This window comes from Zonotrichia albicollis, chromosome 2 (assembly GCF_047830755.1).
Source record: "Zonotrichia albicollis isolate bZonAlb1 chromosome 2, bZonAlb1.hap1, whole genome shotgun sequence".
Taxonomy (NCBI): domain Eukaryota; kingdom Metazoa; phylum Chordata; class Aves; order Passeriformes; family Passerellidae; genus Zonotrichia; species Zonotrichia albicollis.
This window is the reverse complement of record NC_133820.1, coordinates 94,546,922-94,572,750: the sequence shown is the minus strand read 5'-3', so window position 1 is coordinate 94,572,750 and position 25,829 is coordinate 94,546,922.

Genomic DNA, 25,829 nt, shown 5'->3' with positions numbered 1-25,829 from the left:
TGGTTCAGCAAGTAACAGGTTAAAGTTAATTCAGGTGTAATAATTATCTTGTATTTTTTTCATCAGAGTAATTGGTACTAACATTGCACAGAAAAGATGACTCGTGATAGTATATTCACTGTAGAGCACAGAAAATGTTGAAGTCAAATTATATGGCTCTAGGCATTTTTAGAGATAAACAGTGATTCACTGTGTCACAGTCCTCATGACCTGCCTTTATTTCACTTATGCAGCTGCCCATGATCAGTGCATGCCTAAAAAAGAACGAGAAAGTACACAAATATAAATCCTAATTAAAAAGTCACATAAAAATATGGTAAGGACTGAAAATATGAAATATTCATGCTGTTGAGAACAGGGCTGGATGCAGTTCAGGTATGGATATGGAGCTGCTCCGGAGCAGTCTACTTTCCTCTCTCTTTGTCCCAGAATATCTGACATTCTGGGTCATGCTGGCATGGGGCTGGATAGCGCAGGCAGCAATCCTCTAAAGTCCTCTCTTTGGTGTATGAAGCCACCCATGAATGAAAGGGAGAAAACACTGTTCCAGCAGCATCAGTGACAAATAAGCTTTATGGATTGAGATACAAACTTTAGATAAAGGAGAAGAAACAGTAAAGCCTGATCCATATGTGGAAAAGTAGCTAGGGAGACGTTCTATTCATATCCTAACATGTGAATAACATTATGCCTTTATAACGTTATGGAAATTATAGGGTGAAATACAGCTTCTGCTCCCTGGATGGACCATGGTTGGCATGGTCCATGATGATTCCCCAGACAACAGTAAGCGCCTGCTGAGGGGGACAGAACAGAGGGTGGAGCAGTGGAACACCTCCACCAGGCTCCATTGCAATCTTTGCAAGGAGAACTCGATGGTACTTTGCAGCTAAGGAACCACATTGCACCTGAGGCTGAATGGAGATAGATGTCAGGCTGCTGAGCCAACAACTCTGTCAAAATAACTTTCTTCAGATGAGCTTGGTTCATTATAATCTAACTGCAATATTAACACACATCTCCATCCCAGTTACCCACCTCCAAGGTGCCTTTGTTTGCTTTTTTCCATATGCACTCACCAATGGCAGCCCTGAAGTATTTTACACTCAACTAATTTGAAAGTTCCATCCAAATTTACCTGATCTCACCTACAAATATTGAATCCATTGGCATTGTTAGGACACAACATAAAGTTAGACCTTGTCTAAAATGCAAGGGGAAAGATTCCAGCATGCTGTTTCCTGCGGTAGAGTAGCTCTGTAACAGACCCCAACTAGGAAATGTATGTGCCTGTTCTTATGGAAAGGCTCACTCAAAACAGCATGTTTAGGATGATAGGAGCCAAAATATTCTGAGATAAGCCTTTTTTTTAACTGTTTAAAAATAATTAACTAAATATATAGTGATGCACAAAAGGTAGCATTGCATTTCTGTGGTAATTGAGATAACAATCTGGTATATTAATAAGTTGAAGCTCTATTTTTTGCTGTGTTTTGTATAAGAGTTCATGTAACTCTAGGAGAGGATTTGAGGGGCTAGGAATTTCAAATTCTGTGCTATCAAGGATCAATATATGGGACTTTAGAGGAACAGTGAGTCTCCAATAGGTGAACATAGGCAACTCACAGTTCTGCTAGCTGACTTCTATGGATATCAGTCTTCAGCCTAATTTTTACAGTGTACTGGGGGAGGGTAGCTACATAAATTGAATTTTAAGTTGCATAGGATGTGTTATGAATTATTGACATAAAGTGTCTCATTTGGACTCAGTTCAGAGAAGGTGGTTGTTGTTATGCCCTATTCCCCTTTAATGGGCTGTAGTTAGCTCACTGAATCCATATTTCAACACAGCGCCCATGCTGCTTTCCATGAAAATGAACCCACATGAACTTTCTTAGCAGTGTCTAGGAGGTGAAAATGGTACTCTGAAGAAGAATCTGCTTTTAAATGCTTTTGGTATGCCTTCTCATTAAGCATTTAAGATAGGAAAAAAATCTTGCATGGCAGAGAATCATACAATAGGTCAACCATTTTTATTTCTTCTCAGTTAGAGATGAGCTTATACTGAAACTACCAAAATGTTATAACTTGGACCAGTCTCTGTGTTCACAGCTTAAGCAGGGATAATCCATGTGTCAAATCAGTTTAAGCTTGCTGCAAGCAAGACCAACAGTAATCAGTAAAAAACAGAAGAGCAAGTTTCTGTCCTAGCTTAAGATGAATTCGGTAATTTTGATTTTATCACTAAAGCAAACCCTAGAGTACTCAAATGTCAGTTACTATTTATTTGACATTATAGAAGACATTTTGTATTGGATGGTAAGGTTTTGGTAATAGGAGGGGGGCTACAAGGGTAGCTTCTGCAGAAGCTTCTAGAAGCTTCCCCAATGGTTGATAAAACCAATGCCAGCTGTCTCCAAGTTGAATCTGCCACTGCCCAAGGCTGGGCCCGTCAGCAATAGCACCTTTGGGATAACAGATTTGAGAAGTGGCAAAAAAACCCTTTTTGCAGTTGCAGCAGGAGAGGGGAGTAAGGATATGTGAGAAACAGCCCTGCACTGCCTGTGAGGCAGGAGGGAGAGGAGGTGCTCCAGGCATTGAAGCAAAGATCCCCTGCAATCTCTCCCCTGAGGTGGCAGAGATGAATGTGATGAACCTTTCCCCAACACAAAATACCATATTTTGGCAGCCCAAGTTTTAAAAATTTTAAGATTCTAAGTGCAACGCACAAAAGCGAGCCATGAAAAATCAATACAACTTCTGTTATAGGATTTGACAAATGTCAAGTCAGCAGTTTTTAATGTGTATAAAAGATAACATTTTTAGCCCTACATTGCCCTCTAGTACTGTGCTGTATATTGATTTAGATTTTCTGAGAGGTCTAGATATCCTTTGGAGGTGTCTGCTCCAAGTATTAACCCATCCTGACCTGACCTAGCTTAGAAGGTCTAATGGGATCCTAGTATAAGATAGTATGTGTAAAGGTGGGTTTTCTTTAAAATATTACAATTAAAAAAAAAATCTGTGTGTTCCTGCCATGTAAAGAAAGCTATGGATAGATTAAAGAAAATATAAAATAAAAATGAAGATCAAAAAAACAAAAATCATAATAAATAAGAGTGTTTTTAAGATAAAACAAAAATAAGAATCTTACAGTCATTTGAAGTGAATTATCTAGACTTCCAGAGAGGGTGACCAGAAAGGAGGGGGGTAGTAAAAGGAAATTGAAGATTTCCTCATAAAATAGTCTACAAAATAATTATTGACTGGAAGACATATTTTGTGTGTCTTCTCTGAACCTGTATGGAAATTCAACTTTATTAGGCACATATCAATAAATTAGAATATAATATTTATATTTACACATTCCAGGATTTATGGAAGTGGTCAAGCAGACAAGTAATTTATTCACTTAGTATGTACTGCTATACAAGGAGAATTGATTCCTTTAATCACTTAAATATTTGTAAGTGTCACTGGGCAGCTCTCCTTAGCTCAGGTACCTGAAGATTTCTCTATATTTCCTGGTGTTGTGCATGTGTTATTTTAGGATATTTTTTATTAGTTTCTTCCACCAAGTTATTTGAACTGCAGCTAGACTGACTCTCAGAAATTGTCTCATTATTACTGATAGGGCAAACAAGTACTGGAAGAACTTCAGTAAAGTAGGAAACATCTAGTCGGTTATAGAATAAAATAGAATGGAATAGAATGGAATATGTTAATTAGAATATAGAATAGATGTAGAATATGTTTATTGGAATATAGAATATGCTTCACTTAAGACAGAAGGTCTTATCTGGCTTTTTTAGAAACTCCACTGACAAGGGATAATATGCGCAAAATTCAAGCATAAGGAATCAGGCTGAGACAACAGAGCCAGCTGTGATCTTATTCTTAAGAAAATAATTTTATTTCACGATGTTTGGTGTTGGAGGGGCATAGTATGGTGTGTTCAAAATCACATATCTTATTAGTTTTAGAAATCCTTCCAAGAAACTGATTTCATCAGACCAAACAAACATGATGGCTGATTTTTCTTCTTTTTCCTTCTACTTTATAATCCATCAAAGCAGGAACATCTTGAGGCATTCTCTTCATTCATTTATTATTAGTAAATGCTTCTGTAACTGAATGTTCAATTAGATAAGAGAAGCTCAGAGCAGGGCATCCAATCTTCACTTGACAAAGTACACATCATATCTTCTCTGGAGAGAAAATTTTTGATTCTTAGCCTTATCTTTTAGAGTATATGTGATGTAGGAGCTTAGATTTCCTAGAATTACAGTGAAGAAGCAGATGAAATCTTGACACATGTGGCTGTAAAATGTGCTGCCATTTTAGCTGGTTGGCAGCAGCAGGATGCATGACAATGTGCAACAGATGTTAGAGCATTAGTCACCATGTTTTACTTTCTGTGCTGAAGTATTTAGGAGTTATTCGAAAGAAAAGCCTTGACAGCTGATGTAAGTTGTTTTCATTGTGCTGATGCTTCAGAAATAATGGGGCCAAGCTGCTCCAAAGAAGAGAAGGAATTGTCAGAGTTTGTGTGAGGTCTCCTGTTGAAAAAAAGAGGAAAAAATGACCTTAAAGGTCATTATTTAAAGGTTGCTTGGATAATAATCAGGATTAGGATTGTTAACAGTATGTCCATGAGGAATAGACTTTCCACTGAGGGGGGCATTAGGCTTATCACAACTGCTGAGTAGTAGCTAGTGACTCTTGAATTAAGAGACATTTCCTTGGTGAAGATTAAAATGGAAGTCTCAAGCCTGCAAAGAGGTGTCTTGCTGAAAATGTCAAGCCTAGAAGACTTTTAGGGTTCAGGAAATTAGTTGTTTCTCCTGGGATTTGAAACCACATTTTGGATTCTTACTAGAAATAGGTAATAACTCTTGCCACTCAAATTCACAAGTCCTAATATTAGAAAAATGATTACTCTCAAATTCTTGTTGAAATTATTCATTGCCCTGTTTTGATTAGTATTATTATTCTTCTACTGTTTTTCTCTTACATATTTTGGCAATATTCTTTTCTGTATAGGTGCAAATAAAACCATGTGGGACTTTCAAAACCACTAAGACCAGTTCAACATATGGTATGATACCACAGGCAAGTTACAAGTCTTTGAAAATCTCCTCTATGACCTATCACCCCAACAAACAAGGCCACTGGCTCCTTTCAAAAGTAATTTATACTGAGGAGCACGCTTCCATCAGTGTTAGCCTAGCTCAACAGAGAGTCAGCGTTGAATCATTGTGAATACCTTCTGAATTCTCATTTCCCAGGGGAATAGTTTTGGAATATGAAATTCAGCTTTGTCTCACCTCATCTATTTTTTTTTTCTCTTTTCTTTCTTTTTTTTCTTGTTTTTCTTTTTTTTTTTTTTTTTCTCGTGTGTCCTCCTCTATGAATTCCAATTTGATGGGCACTTCCAAAAAACAACATTCATGCTACCCACTCTGAAATACAGGCAGGGTCATGACAAACAGGCATCAGAGCCTGAGCAGTTATGTGATGACAGGGGAAAGTTGTGTACCTTCCCATAAAAAGAAGCACTAATCCTGTGGAGGCTGATGACTGTTCAAGGTGCAGTCATTATTTCCCTGCCCATGGGTTGAATAATGGATTGTACTTTCCTGACAAGTGGGTTTTCAGCCTTCCAGACACCTCAAATCATGCTTATTTATACTCTAAGTTGAAAAGTGAAGGTCTATCACTAAGATAAGAATTTGCATGTGTTGTTTCATATCTCCAAACTCTAATTTGCCTTCAAATTCATTTCAATGAATACTTAAATATTCAAAGAAAAAAGAAATCCCTCTGTATTACTCAGATGCTAGACTTAGAACTGCTTGTTACAAGAAACACAGTTCCACATTAGGCAGCTGTATTGTTGCTTCTCTCACATCATCCTATTCTTCTAATTGACTGGACTTTAAAACAGCTTTTGATAGCTGATCACTTAAAAAAAAAAGATTTAACATACAATACAGAAATTTTTGGGCAAATTTCAAGAACTTTTAAAGCTTTTGTCTTATCAATACTTTAATAATGCATGTTTTTGCTGGCATTTTATTTGATGCTGATTCCCTACAAATAAGACTGAAAATTTCAACTGAGTTTTGAGGAAAAAAAACCCACCATGCAATATTTTTACTAAATATCATTTTACTTCATATCTGTCATATCTTGTCAGACTGTCTTATTCTTCTTATCTTTTCCAAGCTTAGTTTCTACATATGTTGAGCAGAATAATATATACTGTTTAAAGACACAGTGCCCGAAATCTGGCATTTACTGGAGACAGGTAACAGTGGAAGAAAAAGGTAACTGAAAACCTGTAGTTATTGTTGCCCCACCCGAAGACAAAAATTTTAGAATATATGGCATAAAAGTTCCATGCCTATTCAAATACTGATTCTGAAATTAAATTTGAAAATGAAACTCGGGCTCACCATCTACTGAGATATTCTAGAAATTTTACACCAAAAAAATAACTGGTCTGACTCACCACGAAATCTTATGTGGGATCTGCAGGAATAATGAGTTTGGTAACAGAAATATTTGATTCACAACTCCCAAGATTAAGACTAAAAGATCGTCAGGCTATCTATAATATTGGTTTTTTAGATATTAAAACCTGTACATTTAATGTAGTGTAGTCAAGCAGAATTACAAGTCAGACAACTTACATATTGAAAAAATAAAGTTATTGGAAGTAGGAATTTCTGTTTTGTAAAGTAAAGCCATTTTAAACAAATGAAAATACACAAGATAATTTCATTTTCAAAACAATTCTGTAGTTTATTACCCTTCATATATTTTTGTGAAGATGTTAATATTGACCATATTGATTTTTATATAGATTTTCATATCTGAAAATGTTTCATATTAATGGAAAAAACCTCAAACCTTAAATAAAGCAATGTACACTTTTTAAAAACCAACATTGTGTGTAGTGGAGATAATATCCTGCTTTTTGCTTTTTTTATCATCTTTGGACACAACTTTCCTTTATAATAAAGGAAAGTTTAAAACAGAGGAGAAAATAAGCACAAAAAATTCCCAAATCCTACAGACAGTGCAACATGGGCAAAACACAGGTTTTCAGGTGGCATTTTGTTTTTTGAAGATGTCTTCTTTTCCATTGGCTCATTGTTCCTGATACCACTGAAGTCTTAACATGATCTTTCAGAAATACAATAATTCTAGAGAGTGAAGTTGCATATTCCACAGTTAAAGTTTATTTGGACTGTACCTGAATGTCTTCTGTATCAAAACCTACAGAAATTAACATTTAATATGTATGCTCTTCTTTTATTTCTAATATTGGCTAAAATAGGCTATACTGGGGTTATAATTTAACTAAGCAGGCTGAAATGAATTTCAGTTTCATTTTACTGTTCTTCTAGTGTCAACGTGGAACATTTGCATCCATACACATCACTGAGGACTAAGTTACAACCAATGGGGAGAAATAAACACTTTCAAAGTGTGATTCATTGAAGCTAATGTAGATGCCTGCTTCATGAAAGGATCTATTTTACCAACTCAGTGCCTATTTCTCTGCAGTAACTGCGGAAAAACCCAAAGATGATCAGCTCAGATATCAGTATGTGCAAGGTGTTTTCTGCATTTTATCAAATGAATCATAATTCAGGAGTCAGCTTGATCAAATTTGACTGTTACATATCCAGCCAAAAAGTTTCTAGTTGTCTGTTTTGATAGAAAATCAGAAATTACAATGAATTTTTCATCATTTATAATACCAGCTTGATTTTTGTATTTGGCATAATTTGATTCTCATGATGTTACTTTTGGTTTGATTTCTATGCATATGACTGGGGGAAAAGAAAGATATGCACATATGTCCCTCTGTTATGGATTACAAGAATGAAGGAAGAGCTTAGGTAAGTCTTTATCTGTAATAATTACTGTGTTTTATTGCCACTCCAACACATGAAATTTTGCAAGAGTAATTTTCCTTAAGCATGTTAAGTATCAACTCAAAGTTTTAAAACACCCTTAGGAATTGCAGTAGAAATTGTCAAACATGATTCTTAGCAAAAGCTAAAGACAATCACCTAGTCCCTTTAAACAAATGTGCCCCTTATACATCAAATTCATGAACAGATGTCTCAAACAGTTAAGCTTAACTAACAAAAGTAAATATAGTAATGTCATTCATGCCATGATTCTGAATATAACTAATTTTCCCCCATCATGCTATATATTGCTATAATCCTTTTTTATTGATAAACCATTTGTAGGATCCTAATTTATTATGAAAAACATTTTGCTAATTTCTGAGTCTGTTCCTTTGCCTTTTTGCTTTCTTTTTTTTCAAGATGTATTTCTATTTTTTCTTCATAAAACCAACGTGAATTCCCTGCTCGTGATTTTAGTTCTTACAAATGTCATAATTCTGAAGTTGATCTCCTTTACTATGTTCTCCCCTTTAAAAATCATTCATCTGTAAAAACTGCAGAGATTTTTCACCTATGTAAAATTTTAATTTCAGGGAAAGAAAGAGCAAAAATAGAAAGTTTTTGAACATGATTGAAGACATACTTGAAAGTATTATTAGAGGAGTTCCAGAAGTTAAATGAAACCAAAATGAGAGCTAATACTTGACAAGTAGAGATGCTGTACATTCTCAAAATAATTAGATGTTCTGAAAAAGAGATAAATCAATCAGACTTTCTAGTTAGATAAAATGCAAGGGAGTTATAGACTGTTTGGGGCAATTGTGCTATGGAAAGTTATGAATTTTGGTGTTTAAAAAAACATTTTCTGTGATAGAGTTGAGCATGACTGAAAAAAAATTAAAAAGATACTTTAAAAATCCTAAAGATATATTTGCAGAGCTTAGATAATGAAGAAAGAAAATAGTTTTACAAAACTAAAAATATTTAAAAGTAGGAGATGACTTTCAAAGAAATGGTTGAAACCCATCCCTTACTAAGATTGTGTAGAGGTAAAGCACTTCATGGAAGTAAACTTTCTTCTTTCCTTTCACGTTTGCAAACTCTGTGTCTATTCATATCCTTCAAGCATTGCACAAAAATTAGGAGTTCAGAGAGGAAGCCACTGTTCCATATGCTCAGAAAAATATAAAGGAAGAATGTGTCATTTTGTCTGTTTTAGGTGAATAGTCACTGAAATTAAATTAAAAAGACTTTGTGAAATAAACTCAGCTGAGTCAGATGCATGCTATTTAATACAGGGTTTATATATTTTCATAAATATATATATATATTTAACCTTTTGATTATTGGCTAATTTGATTGTCCAAGAATGTGTAGGTTCTGGTGATAGTTACAAGAAAAGCTGCCAGTCCAGTTAGGAGACTGTAGATTAATTGAAAATATCCTACTGAGACGTCAAAGAACGTACCAACTCCAGTGTTGTTGTATCTTCAGTCTTGGGTTCCTGGTAGTCATAAGTACTTGTTCAGCTACTCTGAGTCATATGAAGTGACCAATTATCTTTGTGTGGAAGCACAACCATATAAATTGTTAGACTATCATTGCCTTTATTTTCACCAACACACGTTTTACAGTAGGACCCACTTCTCTTCATAATTGATGCTGTCCTTCAAGATTTCCTTATGTTTGCCAAAAGGGATAAAGTTGAGATGGGCAGGCAGGATCAAAGAAAAACACAATAAACACTGATAATAAATTATCTCCTTGAACACTGTAGAAACTATCTATTTTCTTACTAAGAATATTAAATTGCTATTTAATTGAACTCAAATGCAAAATAATGCAACTTTGGATGCGAACAAAAATACTCAAATAATTAACAGAAGTGAAAACTTAACTGGATGAGAAATGCACTAGGTCATCACAGGAGAAAACTCAGTGTGCATCTGTTGTCAAAAATGACCCAGATGTTACACTTCATATGCAAAGAATAAATAAGCTAGAAAATGTTGTAATTCCCTGATAAAAGTCAGTGCTGTGATTTCATCTAGGATATGTAGTCTTGCACTAGCCTGCTCAGTTCAAAAAGAAAAGCAGCGAGAGCACTGAGAAGGGTGAGAATAGCTAAGACCTCCCATTGACTCTAATAAACTGCAAAACATGAAGCAAATAACCCAGCTGAGCACTCTACCTCGTTGCGGATGTCATCATCTTTCAAAATAACAATGTGCTTCACAGCTAAACAGCAGCACATTTCTTCCACATGCTCCTAGAAAAAAGCCATTCCTGAATTCATCTTCACCTGGAGCACTTTGCTGCTGTCACAGCCTTTCCTCTGTGTCCACCCCCTCCACTCATACCTGTTGTGTTACCCCATCTCTTGGTCTTAGCACAACCACAGTGTTACTCTCCAGGCTGGTCTGGATAGGCCAGAAATAGCTCTGGAAAACAGCTCACAGTAAGAGTTGCTGTCCATATGAAATGACCCACTGGACATGTCAGAATCCTTCTAGACTGTCTTGGAATTGTAAAGGCTGGAAAAGACCTCTAAGGTCATTGAGTCCAACCATTAACCCAGCACTGCCATGCTCACCACTAAACTATGTCCCCTCTTGCCACAGCCATGTGCTTTTCACATTTCCAGGGATGAAGACTCTGCCACTTCCCACAGCAGCCTTTTTCCATTGCTGATCACCCTTTCCAAGAAGAAAACTTTTGTAATATCTAACCTAAACCTTGCCTAGTACAGCTTGGTGCCATTTCCTCCTGCCTTGTCCCTTGTTACTCGGAAGAAGAGTCTGACGCTCACCTTGCTACTGCCTCTTTTCAGGTGTTTTTGGACATCCTCCTGCACCTCCCTTTCTTGTCATGAAGGAACAAAAACTGAACAAGGATTTGAGGTACAGCCCCACCAGTGTCAAGTACAGGGGTAAAACCACTTCTTCTTTAGGAAGGTGATCATGGCAGGGAGTGGAAAGTCTCAAGGCATCAACTAAAGATCAGATGAAGAAAGGCAGCACCTTCATGGGATATACAATTCTGTTCCTGATTGACAATTCTACACCTCAAAGAGGGCTTCACCTCATTAGGAAGGGTGCCAGAGATATGTCTTTGCTGACACCAAGCAGGTGCCTACCGCAGTGCTAGTGTCACGCTCAGGCCGTCTACCTCAACTGAGATGAAAGACATGATACATTGCCCCTCACATTACATTCTATTGATTCCCCAAGATCTGTACAGCTTTCTTGCATGCTTTTTCCTGCACGCAAGAATTGATTTTTTTTAAAGCAAAGTTTACACATAGTTCAGATTTCTGCTAAATCTTTTCCTAAAATAGAAGTTGCTATCTACTCTGATGTGCAGATATCTAGGCAGAGGTGTTCTGAGTACAGGGATCAAAGGTGTAGGGTTATGAAAGGATCTTGTCTAGCAATGATCGCTCTTGTCACAATGGCTTGTAAGCGTTCTCAAGCATAAGGTAGAACAAGGGTTCAAAACCCAGTTAGCACTAAGGACCACGTTGCCCAAGTCTCTCTTGCCTGACCATTCTTCAGTCAGGAGCTGAATGCACACTTCTCCAAGGCCTATCAGAATGAAGTGAGCAGAGTCTGTGATGGTCCTGAAGTAATTCCAGAATTCACAACTGTAATGAGTAGGTAACATCATCATGCAACTTTATATATTATATATATATACATAATGTAATAAGGGCCAGACACAGGCTGATGATTTTAATAAAGATTTTTCCCTTTCATGTCACTCTGCAGTGGGATTAACTGGCATAGCAAGTGGTGTTTGTTGTGATAATTTCAAGGGAAGTCTTCGGACAGCAAAGGTTCACAAGGTAATGACAGCTCATTTCTCCTCTGGGATGGACATAGATGATGGCCAGAGGTCCCTGCAAAAAATGTGCCATGGATATTCTGCATCCATCACTTATCATCCTATGTGCTGGCTTATGTACCTTCCCACTTGTCTTCAGGGCGCCAAATCTCCATTATAGAGAGCAGGTGTTGTATGCAAGGTGATATCTGCACCCTGATTCCTTTGGGAATGGGCTGTATTGTGGGCAAAACATCTGCCATGCATAGGCTAAAGGAACGGTATATTTCCTTTGAAAATTTTGTGAAATGCGTTTTGTGGAATTACAGGGCCTGTGTCAGCTGACTAGCAGCTGAGAAAGCATATTCTACTTCAGGAGACTATGAATATAATAGAAAGGATGAGTAGAGAACAAACCTTCATATTCTTAGCCCAGAATTGTCAGTGAAACGTACATTGCGTAGTTAGTACCCATAGTCCAAGCAGAAACTGTTACTGTAATGGGAGCAGCAAATTCTTGGAAGGAATAAGTAGAGGATGTGAATCATTTTGAAGGTGTTTTTCATAACAAATAATCTCTCAACAGTGATTATTCGTTAAGTGAAGAAAGGAGCTGCTAATACAGTGACTGCAACTACTCCTGACTAATATAGACTTTGTTCAGTAATTTATACTCCTTAAGTTAGAGTACTACAAGGTGTTCTACTCAGAATCCTTACAGACCATTTCAATGGTCTGGTCACAAAAAAGTCAGGCAAACCATCTTTATAAGCACATAATGGAAGTGCCTTGTTATTCAAGCAGGATTGCTATTACAGTGCGTCTTTATAAAGAAAAGAGGCAGGGTGTGAAGGGGAGAATGTGAAAGAAATTATGTAATATATATATTTGCATCAGCAAGGTGGAAAAATATTAATTTATACAGAAGTAGTGAAAACAGAAAGGATAGATGCACAACAAAGTGCTAATATATAATTAGGTCTTCATAAATAACGCTATTTACCTGATTTGTTTTCCATGTCTGAAGTTTTTTAACTGATCATGGGCCCCTGAAATGTGCATTGTTCATACTTAATTAATAACTGCTTCCTGTTTTGATAGCTTATTCAGAAATTTGGTACGGTCACAACACATTCGTTCAGACAAGACACAGGATCTACCTGGATTGAAAGCCCTTCCAACTAATGTTTCTCTCTATTTTCTATTTAATCTTAAACTGCCTCTGAATGTTTTTGCTGGAAAGTAACTGAATGGATGCATAAACTCATAGAGAAAAAATTAATTAATGATCGGCTTTGTTTTGCCATATACATTTACTCTAGTGGTTAAGAGCTATCACCAGTAAAATTGGGGTGATAATAGAGAAGAATAAAAGTCAGTAGGGTCCAGTGCAGTGAATTAATCAGGCTAGTTACTGGAACTGTAAACCAAAGTGTTACTTCTATAAAGCAAAAAGCTTAAAAAAAAAAAAGCAAACAAAAAACCCAAACAAAACAAAACAAAAAACAAACAAACAAACAAAAAAATAAAAACAAAAAAGAAAAAAAAAAGAAAGAAAAAAATACGGGCCCAACCAACCAAAAAAACCCAACAAAACAAAACAGGAAGTTTGACAGAGAATCAAAAATCTTGTTCCAATTCTTGCAGGAAACAAACAAAACCCCTGTATTTAGTTTTCCATCTTATGTCTTTATATAAGTTCTCCCACTTGAATACTCTTTCACATAATTCTGCATGAATTATTTTTACTTATTCTCAGATCTTCATTTAAAACAAACATAGTCTTTTTTATTACATGTTACTATATTTGAAAATTCAGTACTCTTCGTGCATATTTATTACATGGTATTTTAAAAAAAATCATGCTTCTGTTTTGCACAAGGAAACTCTCTCTCTCAAGGTAAGTTTGAAACTACAATTCCTCAGCAATGAGCTTTCTGAAAAATGTCCATCAGTACTTTAGGCCTTGAGTCTGATCCCTAGATGATATAAATCTGCAGATAAAACTACAATGTATATATGGCAACAGTGATTTCCTGGATGTGCAGATTATTGTAATATGATGGGAATGACAGCATCTATTTTTAATTAATCTTTCAAAATGCATACATTTTCTAGGAGAAAAATAGAGAGTGTCAGGAACACAGTTAGTTTATTTAAAGGTATGCAAAGCATAGCAGGAAATACAGGCTGTATACAGGAAGAGAAATTAGCTTTTTGTAAATGCAGATCTCTTTAATTAATATCAAACTCATACTCTGCCCACCTTGCCAGCTTAGATTTAAGGGAAAGCTTGGAGAAATATTTAGCTTTGGAGAACAGATGTCTCGCTAAGATAGTTGTACAGAAATACATCCAAGAATTATGCAGTCCTTTCAAAATTAATGTTGCTGAGTTTGTTTCATAATTAAGAACATAATTGAAAATACAAATGTTTGAAATATTCATAAGGCCCAAACTGTCTCTGTATTATCCACCCTGAACAACTCTTCCACGTTTAGAATAAGAGCAGAGACACTCCTTGGGAAATTCCTACAGCTTGACTGGGACAAAAATACCTAGTAATAGAGTAACCAAGTTTATATCAACAGAGCTTTGTCCCCCCCCTTTTTTTAATGTATTTACATATTAAACAATACTGTACTTTTGCTTGCTGTAGCATTAGAAGAATGGCAGAACCATTTTTGTTGCATGCAGAGTGCTTCTGCTTCTCCTAGGTGCACAAGCACCAATGGATTTAAGAGCTGAAGGACAACTAAATTAGGGGCAACTGGGGATGCTTAAATCCATATGAGAATATCTACTGTGAGTGGTTTTATATTCCCTTGCTTTTTCCCCTGCCTAAAATTAAGTATGTTTGGACAATATATGCATAGAATCTGTGGAAATATTTTCTCGAGATGAAACACATTCATCAAATCCTCAAAGCAAACGATGGACAAAGCTGAATCCTCTGCTGTGAAGATTTCCTGCAATGGTTGCACATGTGGAAAGGAGGGAAATTCCTAAACTCACCTTAGATTTGTGATTTCTGCTTTAAAATGGCTCAAATATTTGGTAATTCATGGTGTGTGGTGGCGCAAGTTGTGATATTTGATCGTAATCAAAAGCAGATTATATTTCCAATCTCTTCCCAAGAATAGATGTCTATGACTGCTTATGATAAGTATTTATTCCTACATTATTCACAATGAAAACTTATTAAAAAAGACAGTTAATGTCTTAAAAATCACAATTCCTAAAGCTCTTGTTTGCATGACTCCTTAAGGTAAAGAGGGCTTGGCATGTACAATTCTGTGAATTAACCTCGGAGCAGCATTCTCAAATGCATATATGAAACAAAATACATTCATTTTAAAATTGAAACATTTTCTCCCTCATATCTTCCCCTCAAAAATTTGTTTCCCTCCTTGACTGTTTCCCCTTCTTTAGCAATATATGTCCGCCTAATTTTGCAATGATTTGAACATTGGCAATACACCTGATATGATACAGGTCCATTACCCTAAAGTCCACAAAATTCCCGAACTTTCATTTTTTCTCGTACAATTGCAATTCCTTTGATGGTCTCTCCATTCCAGCGTGTTTGTAAGTCCTATTTCATTTCCTTTCGGGAAGGGAAAAGGAATCTTGCAATTTCAATGGGGACCAATAGAGGAAACATTGGTGCTTGTCGCTGCACTTGATGGCAGGCCACGCCTTTGGATGGCTTTGAATTTGGGAAAGATTTTTGTATTTTTTTTATGTATCCATGCCATGTGCATAATATCTTCCCCCCTAAGTTGTGTCTCCCTATTTGACTTTTTCCCCTGATTCAGAAATACCTCTGAGCTTAATTTTTGCATATTTTGGTCCTTTGCAGTTCACCTGATAGAATCCCGGGCCATTTTCTTATATTTACTAAATTTCCCACGTTTTGATTTTGTCTCCTCAAATTGCAACTCCGATGATGGCATCTCCATTCCAGCAAGTTTCTAAGTCCTTCTTTTCTGTTTTGGCCTTCAGCGGGGATCCATTTTGGTCAGATTTTAGTGCATGTGCCTGCACAGGATGGTATAGGGCCTGCCTACATTTTGATGGATGGCATTGATTTAGGAAACCAAGTTTTTCTTTTTCTTATTTTTTTTAGTATCCATATCATATCCGTCATCTCTTCCCCTCCAAGTTGTGTCTTCCTCCTGGACGTTTTCACCTGCTTTTGCTGCTTCTCTCAGCTTCCTTTGGGCATGTTTTGGTCCTGTGCACTGCAACTCACTTCCTCACAGACCATTTGTTGAAGATACTAAGTCTCCCTATTTTCTGGGTTTTTTTCAATTGCATTTCATTTGATCCTATCTCCTTTCCCAAGTGTTTTAAGCATTTCTTTTCGGGGTCGCACGATTCCCTTTCCCTTCCCGAAAGGAAATTTCATTTCTTGCGATTTCAATGGGGACCAAAAGGGGAATCTTTGGTGCATGTCCCTGCACTTGATGGCACGCCATGCCTTTGGATGGCTTTGACTTCGCGAAAAATTTTTTTTCTTTTTTGGACTATCTATACCTTGTCTTTCATATCTTCCCCTCCAAGCTGTGTCTTGCTCCTTGACTTTTTCCAATGCATTTGCAGCATCTGCGAGCTTAGTTTTGGCCTGTTTTCGTCCTTTGCACTTCGCTGGATAGAATCCCGGTCCATTTTCTTGTAGTCACAAAAGTTCCAAAATTTTTTTTTCTCCTCCAGTGGCAATTCCTTTGATGCTATCTCCATTCCAGAGTGTTTGGAAGTCCTTTTTTCTGTTTTGGCCTTCAGCGGGGATCAATTTGGGCAAGCTTTAGTGCATGTCCCTGCACTTGACTGCATATGGCCTGCCTTTTGATGGGCTTGACATTTGGAAAATTTTATTTTATTTTTTTTTTTTTTTTAGAACTCATGGCATGTCCCTCATCTCTTCCCCTCCAAGTTGTGTCTTCCTCCTGGACGTTTTCACCTGCTTTTGCCGCTTCTCTCAGCTTCCTTTGGGCATGTTTTGGTCCTGTGCACTGCAACTCACTTCCTCACAGACCATTTCTTGAAGATACTAAGTCTCCCGATTTTCTGGGTTTTTTTCAATTGCATTTCATTTGATCCTATCTCCTTTCCCAAGTGTTTGTAAGCCTTTCTTTTCGGGGTCGCAAGATTCCCTTTCCCTTCCCGAAAGGAAACGATATTTCCTTCCGGGAAGGGAAAGGGAATCTTGCGATTTCAATGGGGACCGAAAGGGGAATCTTTGGTGCATGTCCCTGCACTTGATGGCACGCCATGCCTTTGGATGGCTTTGACTTTGTGAAAAATTTTTTTTCTTTGTTGGACTATCCATACCTTGTCTTTCATATATTCCCCTCCAAGCTGTGTCTTGCTCCTTGACTTTTTCCAATGCATTTGCAGCATTTGCAGCATCTGCGAGCTTAGTTTTGGCCTGTTTTCGTCCTTTGCACTTCGCTGGATAGAATCCCGGTCCATTTTCTTGTAGTCACAAAAGTTCCAAAATTTTTTTTTTCTCCTCCAGTGGCAATTCCTTTGATGCTATCTCCATTCCAGAGTGTTTGGAAGTCCTTCTTTTCTGTTTTGGCCTTCAGCGGGGATCAATTTGGGCAAGCTTTAGTGCATGTCCCTGCACTTGACTGCATATGGCCTGCCTTTTGATGGGCTTGACTTCGGGAAAATTTTATTTTACTTTTTTTTTTAGAACTCATGGCATGTCCCTCATCTCTTCCCCTCCAAGTTGTGTCTTCCTCCTGGACGTTTTCACCTGCTTTTGCCGCTTCTCTCAGCTTCCTTTGGGCATGTTTTGGTCCTGTGCACTGCAACTCACTTCCTCACAGACCATTTCTTGAAGACACTAAATCTCCCGATTTTCTGGGTTTTTTTCAATTGCATTTCATTTGATCCTATCTCCTTTCCCAAGTGTTTGTAAGCCTTTCTTTTCGGGGTCGCAAGATTCCCTTTCCCTTCCCGAAAGGAAACGATATTTCCTTTCGGGAAGGGAAAGGGAATCTTGCGATTTCAATGGGGACCGAAAGGGGAATCTTTGGTGCATGTCCCTGCACTTGATGGCACGCCATGCCTTTGGATGGCTTTGACTTTGCGAAAAATTTTTTTTCTTTTTTGGACTATCCATACCTTGTCTTTCATATCTTCCCCTCCAAGCTGTGTCTTGTTCCTTGACTTTTTCCAATGCATTTGCAGCATCTGCGAGCTTAGTTTTGGCCTGTTTTCGTCCTTTGCACTTCGCTGGATAGAATCTCAGTCCCTTTACTTGTAGTCACAAAATTTCCAAACTTTTTTTTTTTCTCCTCCAGTGGCAATTCCTTTGATGCTGTCTCCATTCCAGAGTGTTTGGAAGTCCTTCTTTTCTGTTTTGGCCTTCAGCGGGGATCAATTTGGGCAAGCTTTAGTGCATGTCCCTGCACTTGACTGCATATGGCCTGCCTTTTGATGGGCTTGACATCGGGAAAATTGTTTTAATTTTTTTTTTAATGTATCCATACCATGTCTGTCATATCTTCCCGCCTAAATTGTGCCTTCCTTTTTGAGTTTTTCCCCTGATTTATAATCATCTCTGAGCTTAATTTTTGCATATTTCTGTGTTTTGCACTGCACCTGATATAATTCTTGGCCATTTTCTTATACTTGCTAAATTTCTCAAATTTTCTAGTTTTTTCCTCTATTTGGAATTCCTTTCATTGTATCTCCAATCCAGCATATTTTTAAGTCCATCTTTTATATTTTGGCCTTGACAGGGGATCTATTTTGGTCAAGCCTTTCTGCATGTGCCTGCACTTGATGGCCTATGGCCTGCCTGTATTTTGATGGGTTTTTACTTTGGGGAGAAATTTATTTCTTTTTTGTTTTAGAATCCATACACTCATATTCCTCATATCTTCATTTTCAAGTTGTGTCTTCCTCCTTGCCTTTTTTCCCTGCTTTTGCAACATCTGCGTGGTTCGTTTTGGCATGTTTTGGTCCTGTGTAATGCAGCTCATTTCCTCGCAGCCTATTCTTTGAAGACACTAAAACTCCTCATTTTCTGGATTTTTGAGGTTTTTTGCAATTGCATTTCATTTGATCCTATCTGCTTTCCAGAGTGTTTGTAAGCCTTTCTTTTAGGGGTTTGCGAGATTCCTTTTCCCTTTCCATTTTTTTTCCCTTTTTTTTTTTTTTTTGTTTAAGTATCTATGCTTTGTTCATCTTATCTTCCCCTCACAATTGTGCCTTCCTCCTTGACTTTTCCCCATGCTTTTTCAACATCTGTGAGCTTAATATTTGCATATTTTGGTGCTTTTTAATGCAGCTCGTTTTTTTCAGAGGCCATTTTTTGAAGACACGAAACCTCCTGATTTTGTTGTTTTGTTGGGTTTTTTAATTTCATTTTGTTTGTTCCTATCTTTTTTCTTGAATGTTTGTAAAGCCTTTCTTTTCGGATTCATGATCTGAAGCACTCTAAAAGAGGGTTTCCCTTTTTTTCTTGGCAAGAGAACTGTTTTCTTTGGAATACAACTGGCTACCTAATATAGTTCCTGTTTTCCCCAGGAATCCCCAGTTTATACGGTTCTGCTTTTCCAGTACCTAAACAGTGAAGAAGTTGCTTAGGAAATATGTCAAAGATTTTGAAATTAATTTATGTAATGTATGCAGACTGGTTCTGTGCCTCTGTAGATGATAGCATAAAAACCATCTTGATAAGTTTTACTACGGTGAGTTTTTGAAATTCTGATATTAAAAATATGCCAATTATTCATATTATATTAAAAATTATGCCAATTATTATTAATTTGTAACTCCATCATCTGATTTGTCGGTAAATTAGCATTCAGAATTCAAATTTCTGACAGGCTACCAAAATTTTTGAATTTTTCAAGTCCTAACTTCACATTTCTGGATGGAATTTCTTCTTATGATGTGGAGTTCTCCATATCACTGTTTCTCTAAAGCAAAATATATTTTTCACTTTTCTTGTCCATTCTTTGCGTCACTTCTTAACCTGGCTTTGCTATGACAGCTTTGCTTTTAGAGTACCTTAAGAAAAGAGTGTATTTACTCTAGGAGTAAACTTAAAACCAGCAGGTCAAAGAACTTTAATTTGGTCTGACCTGACACCTTTTGTGAGCAACACAAATTTTGGAGTTCTGAACCCCCAAATTTGTCTCTTTATTAAAGCTACCTGCTGCAGAAAGTACAGACTTGAAGGAAAGAGTGCAACTTTTAAAGCCATTGCTAAATAAGACAGCCAGAAACATTTATTTTAATTAAAAAGAAAGCAAGCTTGGAAAAAGTGAATCAGTAGCTTTCCTTTTCAGAAGGATTTCTCCCAGTGTCAGTAATGTCAATATGAATTGCAATGTCCCCATTGGTTATCCCTTAACAGTGAATTTACTGCTATAGCACTCTTACCCTCCCTGATCCTTTAAGTCTATCAACCCCTTCCTACACCTTCTCATGATTTAAATTTATGTGCCCTGCACATCAGAGACTCAGGAGAGCAGCCTTAATCCTCACTTTAGGAACTAAACTAAACCAGCTCCCTCTCAGGGCTCAGTGGACAGAGAGGAGAGACAGATGTTCCTCAGGTTGATGGCAAAAAGGGATCTAATTCAAATTAGACCTGCAAAGGAGCCTCTCTCTCTATGCTGACTAAAGGAAGGACTTCAGAGATGAGCTGTCTTACTTTAATGAATTCCCTCACGGTCAATCTTAATTCAGGTATCTAAAGTAAAGAGGTGACTCCCCCTTCATTTTTGCATTTCTATTTACTAAAAGGGATCTACTCTGTAATTCAGGATTTCAAGGAGTTGTTGCCTTTAAGAAATGATAAATGTTTAAAAAACAGTAATGACAGTGAAACTGCAGTACCCTTTTGGAGAAATTCTGGAAAGAAGCTGAAGATCACTGCCCTTGTGAAGTGTTTTCTCTTATTGTTTCATGAAGCCCTTATGCAGCAGAGCTAGCCAACCTTTTATGAAATGATGGTCTGTGAATTCTGAGAGCATGCAGTCACCTCAGCAACACACAGTGCACTTCCACTGACCCTGAGCCAGCCCTGTTTGTGGCTTGAAGCAAATTATACCTGTAATGGTGGTACTTAGAGGCAGAATCTCTCTGCCTATCCGTAACAAGACTCAGAATATACTAGGTAACAACCTGGGAGCAGTATTTGCTCTGGTGCTGTGGGAAAAGTGAGGGTCACACAGCCACAGCCAGCCATCAGGAGTGCCTCCAGAAACAAACAAAAAAAGAGAACAAGATAATAGGAAAGAGAAGGAAAATGAATTTCAACAGCAAGCAAGAGTTAAATCTAAGACCCAGTGAAACTAATTAGGAGACTAAAGCACCCACTGTAATTACATTTCTTTTCTCTGTCTTCCCCCCCACAAGATAAAAGCATGCAAATAAAGTACCTCTTTTCCAGCAATCTAATGCAATGTAAGTGTAATATATTGCCAAATATCAAGTAATGTATTTTACTGGAAAATTAGAAAAGCAATACTGTTTGTTTACTCTAAGACTGAGAATGATTTGAATGAGATCCCTTTTGTAGAAAATCTTTGTGTATTTACAGAGGTCTGCACAGCACTCAGAAATGGAGAGCAATCTCTTTGAAACAACAACAAATATTCAGTCCTTAGGAGCTAGATAAGATAAGAAATAGCATTATATACTGACCTATATAGTAACCCATCAAGAGTAAATTCATTATTTTTATTATTTAAAACAGCACTTTGCAGGCATTACCTAATTCTTCTAGCCTCCCCTTGTTTATAAATAGAGATGCTGAGGGAAAGAGAATGTCCAGAATCATCCCCATCTAAAGAGTGGAAATAGACTAAAATATCAGGAGCTCTTTGCTTTCAGCCTGTGCTCAATTCTCTGAATCTCTTGCAAGGCATATGGAACAGAAGCCAAAGTTTAGAAAATTGCTGGTGATGTTGCAGACAAAAGGAGACATTTGTCTTCAGGTCAAACACATTAAATTGATTGTGGGATGACTCCAAGAAGACCATAAGAGCTTGAGTCATCCTACAACTTGAGTCACATGCCTTCTTCACAGGAATAACCCTGGAAGGCAGAGTGAAAAAACCCACCCTATCTCTCTCTTCCTGGCAGATGGCATTGCAGCCAGTTGGCAGAAGGCAGGATATTACATTTTGATGGAAAAGGATATGACCTGGCTCCAAACATAATGACTGTCAATGTATGGTTCATTCATGTCTGCTTTACTAGTAACCAAAACTAGAAACAAAAATGTGTCAAATATGTACTTCAACACACATCTGCAGTTTTTTCTTCAGGAAGAATCTTTTACAGGACACCAAGACAGAGACAGAAATCTTACTGATTAATTTAAAATGTCTTGTCTTTTAAATATTACAAGCTGGGTGCAATAGTATCATGTCCAAACCCCACCCAGCAACTCAGCCACACGCAGCTCCCTCCTCTCCTGTGGGATGATGGGATGATGATGAATGAATCAGGAGGGTAAAAGTGAGAAAAACTGTGGGCTGGGATAAAGGCAATTTAGTAGGTAAAGCAAAAGCCAAGCACAGAAGCAAAGCAAAACAAGGAATTCAGCCACCACTCCCTGTGGGCAGGGAGGTGTTCAGCCATGCCTAGGGAAGCCAGGCCCCATCACGCACAACGGTAACTTGGGAAGACAAATACCATCACTCTGAACATTCCTGCTTTCCTTCTTCCCCCAGCTTCATATGCTGAGCAAGCCACCATGTAGTCTGGGATATCCCTGTTTCCCTATTGAGCTGCCCTGGTTGCGACGTCCAGCTCCTTGTAAAGCCTCAGCCTCCTCGCTGATGGAGTGGGGTGAGAGGCCTTGCTGATGTGCAAGCAATCCTTTGCAGGAATGACAAAACCATCCCTGTGTTATCACCACTGTGTCTAGCACAAATCCAAAACATATCCCTGTGCCAGCCACTGAAGAAAATTATTCTCAGCCAAAACCAGCTTAGATAAGCAGCAATGCAAAGTTAATCAGGGACATTTCTTCCATATCCAGTGTAAAGAGATGGCAGAAGATAGCTTGCCATACAAGAGTGCCTGTCTTAGAAACCTATTTAAGGATGCAATGTGCTGTGTTCTGCAGGTAGCTGTATTTTCTTATTAATAACATGGTGAAAGGATAAGGTTTTTAAGGATGCTTAAGTCTGCATAGCTAAAGCTAACTGAGATGAAAAGTGCTGATTTTTTTTCTATTTTTAGGATATATATATTTAGGATATATATATATATTGCAACGATAATTATTCAACCTGTATTGAAGCTCTATATCCAATCTATAGATAATTACATATCTTTTAGTAGTAGGGATACTTCTTCTGATCAAAGAGGAAACCCTCATATGTAGGAATGTTTCCTGCATGCCTTGTCATGCATTTAAAATTTACACTGCAGCCATGTGTGCTGGAAACATAAAGATATTACCAAATTTTCATATGGCCAACCTGAAAAGAGTTTACTAGGATGCCATATTTCCAAGGCATGTGGAACAAAATGTGTGGTGAAAAGTAGGGAGAAGTTTACTAGCTAGCATATATTGTTTCTAAATTAGTCCTTTCTCTTTTCCACATCCTTTATGCCAAGGACATGGATGAACAGGGGGCGACAAATTCAAGTTAGTCTAAATTCTGGACTAGAAACATCATATCAGTACATCAGCAAATAAAACATACCTAATGCAGGTGTTGTAACTCAGGGTGATACAAAACATTCTACAGTAACATGCTTAAGGAGGAAACCAAACTGTGAATGAAACAGTGAAGTTATCCTTAAAAGTACTTTTTTTTTCTTTCCACGAGAGTGAGAAAGAGTAAAGGAAAACTATTTGACTGATTAAAAACCTAAGACCTTCTACACAGTGCACAGATATTCTTATTTAAGAAAAAGATTATAAAAGAGTATTGCGAAGACAAATCAAATATTATCGCTTTCCTGTGAGTTGAATTTTAACACAAGGAAGAGCCAGGATACCTATAAGGTAACAAAGGAGAAAAGATGAAAAAGATGTGTTTAATGTCTGTAAAAGCATAATCACATAGTGAGGCTATTACATTTATTAGAAGACAGAAAATATATACAATTAGTAACAGAGGGAAACAAGGAAAAATATTTTAAAAGCTATAATTTACCTTTTGGTGGTGCTTTCATTCCTTTTCCTTCCATCCTCATATGGGGGAAATCTTTATTCTTCTGTCTGTTTCCTTTCTACATGCTTGGTTAAAAACCCATTGCAATCTTACCCCTGATCTCAGCATGCTTTGGATCAGACCTTACTCTAACAGGCATAGGCTAATTTGTGTGAGACATTTGTATTATCTTCTTCCTGCTGCAGTCATATGCAATAGTTATATTTCACTTTTTTGATGGCTTCAGTTAATGAAGAATAGCTTTAGCTCATTTCAGATCTTGTCCAAATATACCCACTGGATGTAATATTATGGCTGAGATCTCATTATAATGATGCCATGATAAAGATGACCTACAATTTTTGGAGACATTATCAGACTCCCTATGCTATTCACTCATCGTTCCACGGCTGAAAATGTCAACAAACAAAAATATATTCTCATTCTACAACAAGAAATCTCATAGGATACCAAGAAAACATCTGCAAGATAATTCAATAAATGACCTCAGTGTCTTTGAAGTTTGCACTGCACAGCCTTTTGAAATCCAGTTGGACAAACTTTTATAACTTGCTGGGTGATAGTTAATTCTCTAATTTGGTAAAAAAGCTTAAAAAAATCAGGCCAAAGACAAAATTGAAGGTAATATGGAAAGTGTGAACAAAGGAGAATGGAAGAATCTTAAAATCTGCATTAGTGCTGTTGGATCAAGGATTAGAAGCTTCTGATAACATTAACATAAATTTCCCATTGCTTTGGAGCAATCAGGCCCAGATGACTGAAGCTTTCTCACAAAAATTGAGCTTTCTGAAAAATACTGAATAGGAAACTAAGACATTAGGAATGTGATGAGAAAAAAAATTAGTTCTTCAGTATTCCTAACTTCTTTGTATCTTACGACCATCATGGATATTCTTCTTATCAAATGGATTGAGATAATTAAATCTCTGATCCACTTCCCAGGTAATATAATACCCAAAATTTGTTGTAAGATGTTGAAATAAACCAAAAACTAAACAACTCTGAGGATGTTAAACCACATAAATGACATATTTTGCCTACAACGAATGTCTGTTGAAGACAAATAGTTTAAATTGTTAAAAAATCACTAAGAGGTACTAGTAAAGGGCTTGATTATGTTTGCTTGGTATTTAAAAGTGGTGCATGAGCCTCCAGTGCAAAGGTGTAACTGAGTATTTCTGTAAATAACTTTTGCAACAATTGGTCCTATCAGTAGAACCAATCAACCCAAAAATAAAATGAAATCTGGTCTATTGAAAATAATCTGCCTTTTACAAAAAGAAATGCTCCCTAGCAATTGTGAAATAAGTTTTTTTCTTTTATAAAGAATATACATTTCTAAGACAAGACATGTCTCTCAAATCTGTTAAAATCATCTGAAAGACCTATATACTGCTCTTTTGATGTTACAATTTTGTAATCTACAAAGTAAAGCAAGAGAATTATCAGGAAATCGCTGTTTGCCTGATATTAGGCAAAACTATACGAACATTTATTTGAAACAGCAAAGCCTTCTACTCTGAAAAGTGTTTATTGCCATTTAATGTGTTACATCTATAAATATTTCTGCTTGTTAAGCTAAAGTATTTTCACAAAGAAAACACAAGGTATGTAGGTAAAAAACCAGCTCCAAGTATCTGGAATTAGGGCATGCTTACCCTGTTAGAGTTTCTTTAGTGCTCAATAAATCTGTTGTCTTACATATTATCAGTCAAAGAATGAAAGAACATCAGCTCTGATTGTATCGATTAAAGCACAATGTGGCAGAGATGACACTGAACCACATTACTTTAAGGAGATCCATCTGTGAAACATCTGGTGATTCCACCAGCTCGGGAGACAGGATTCCATGAGTTCTTCACACTTGCCAAGCTTTGAAACATGAGTAATAAATAATCCCAGTAAGACA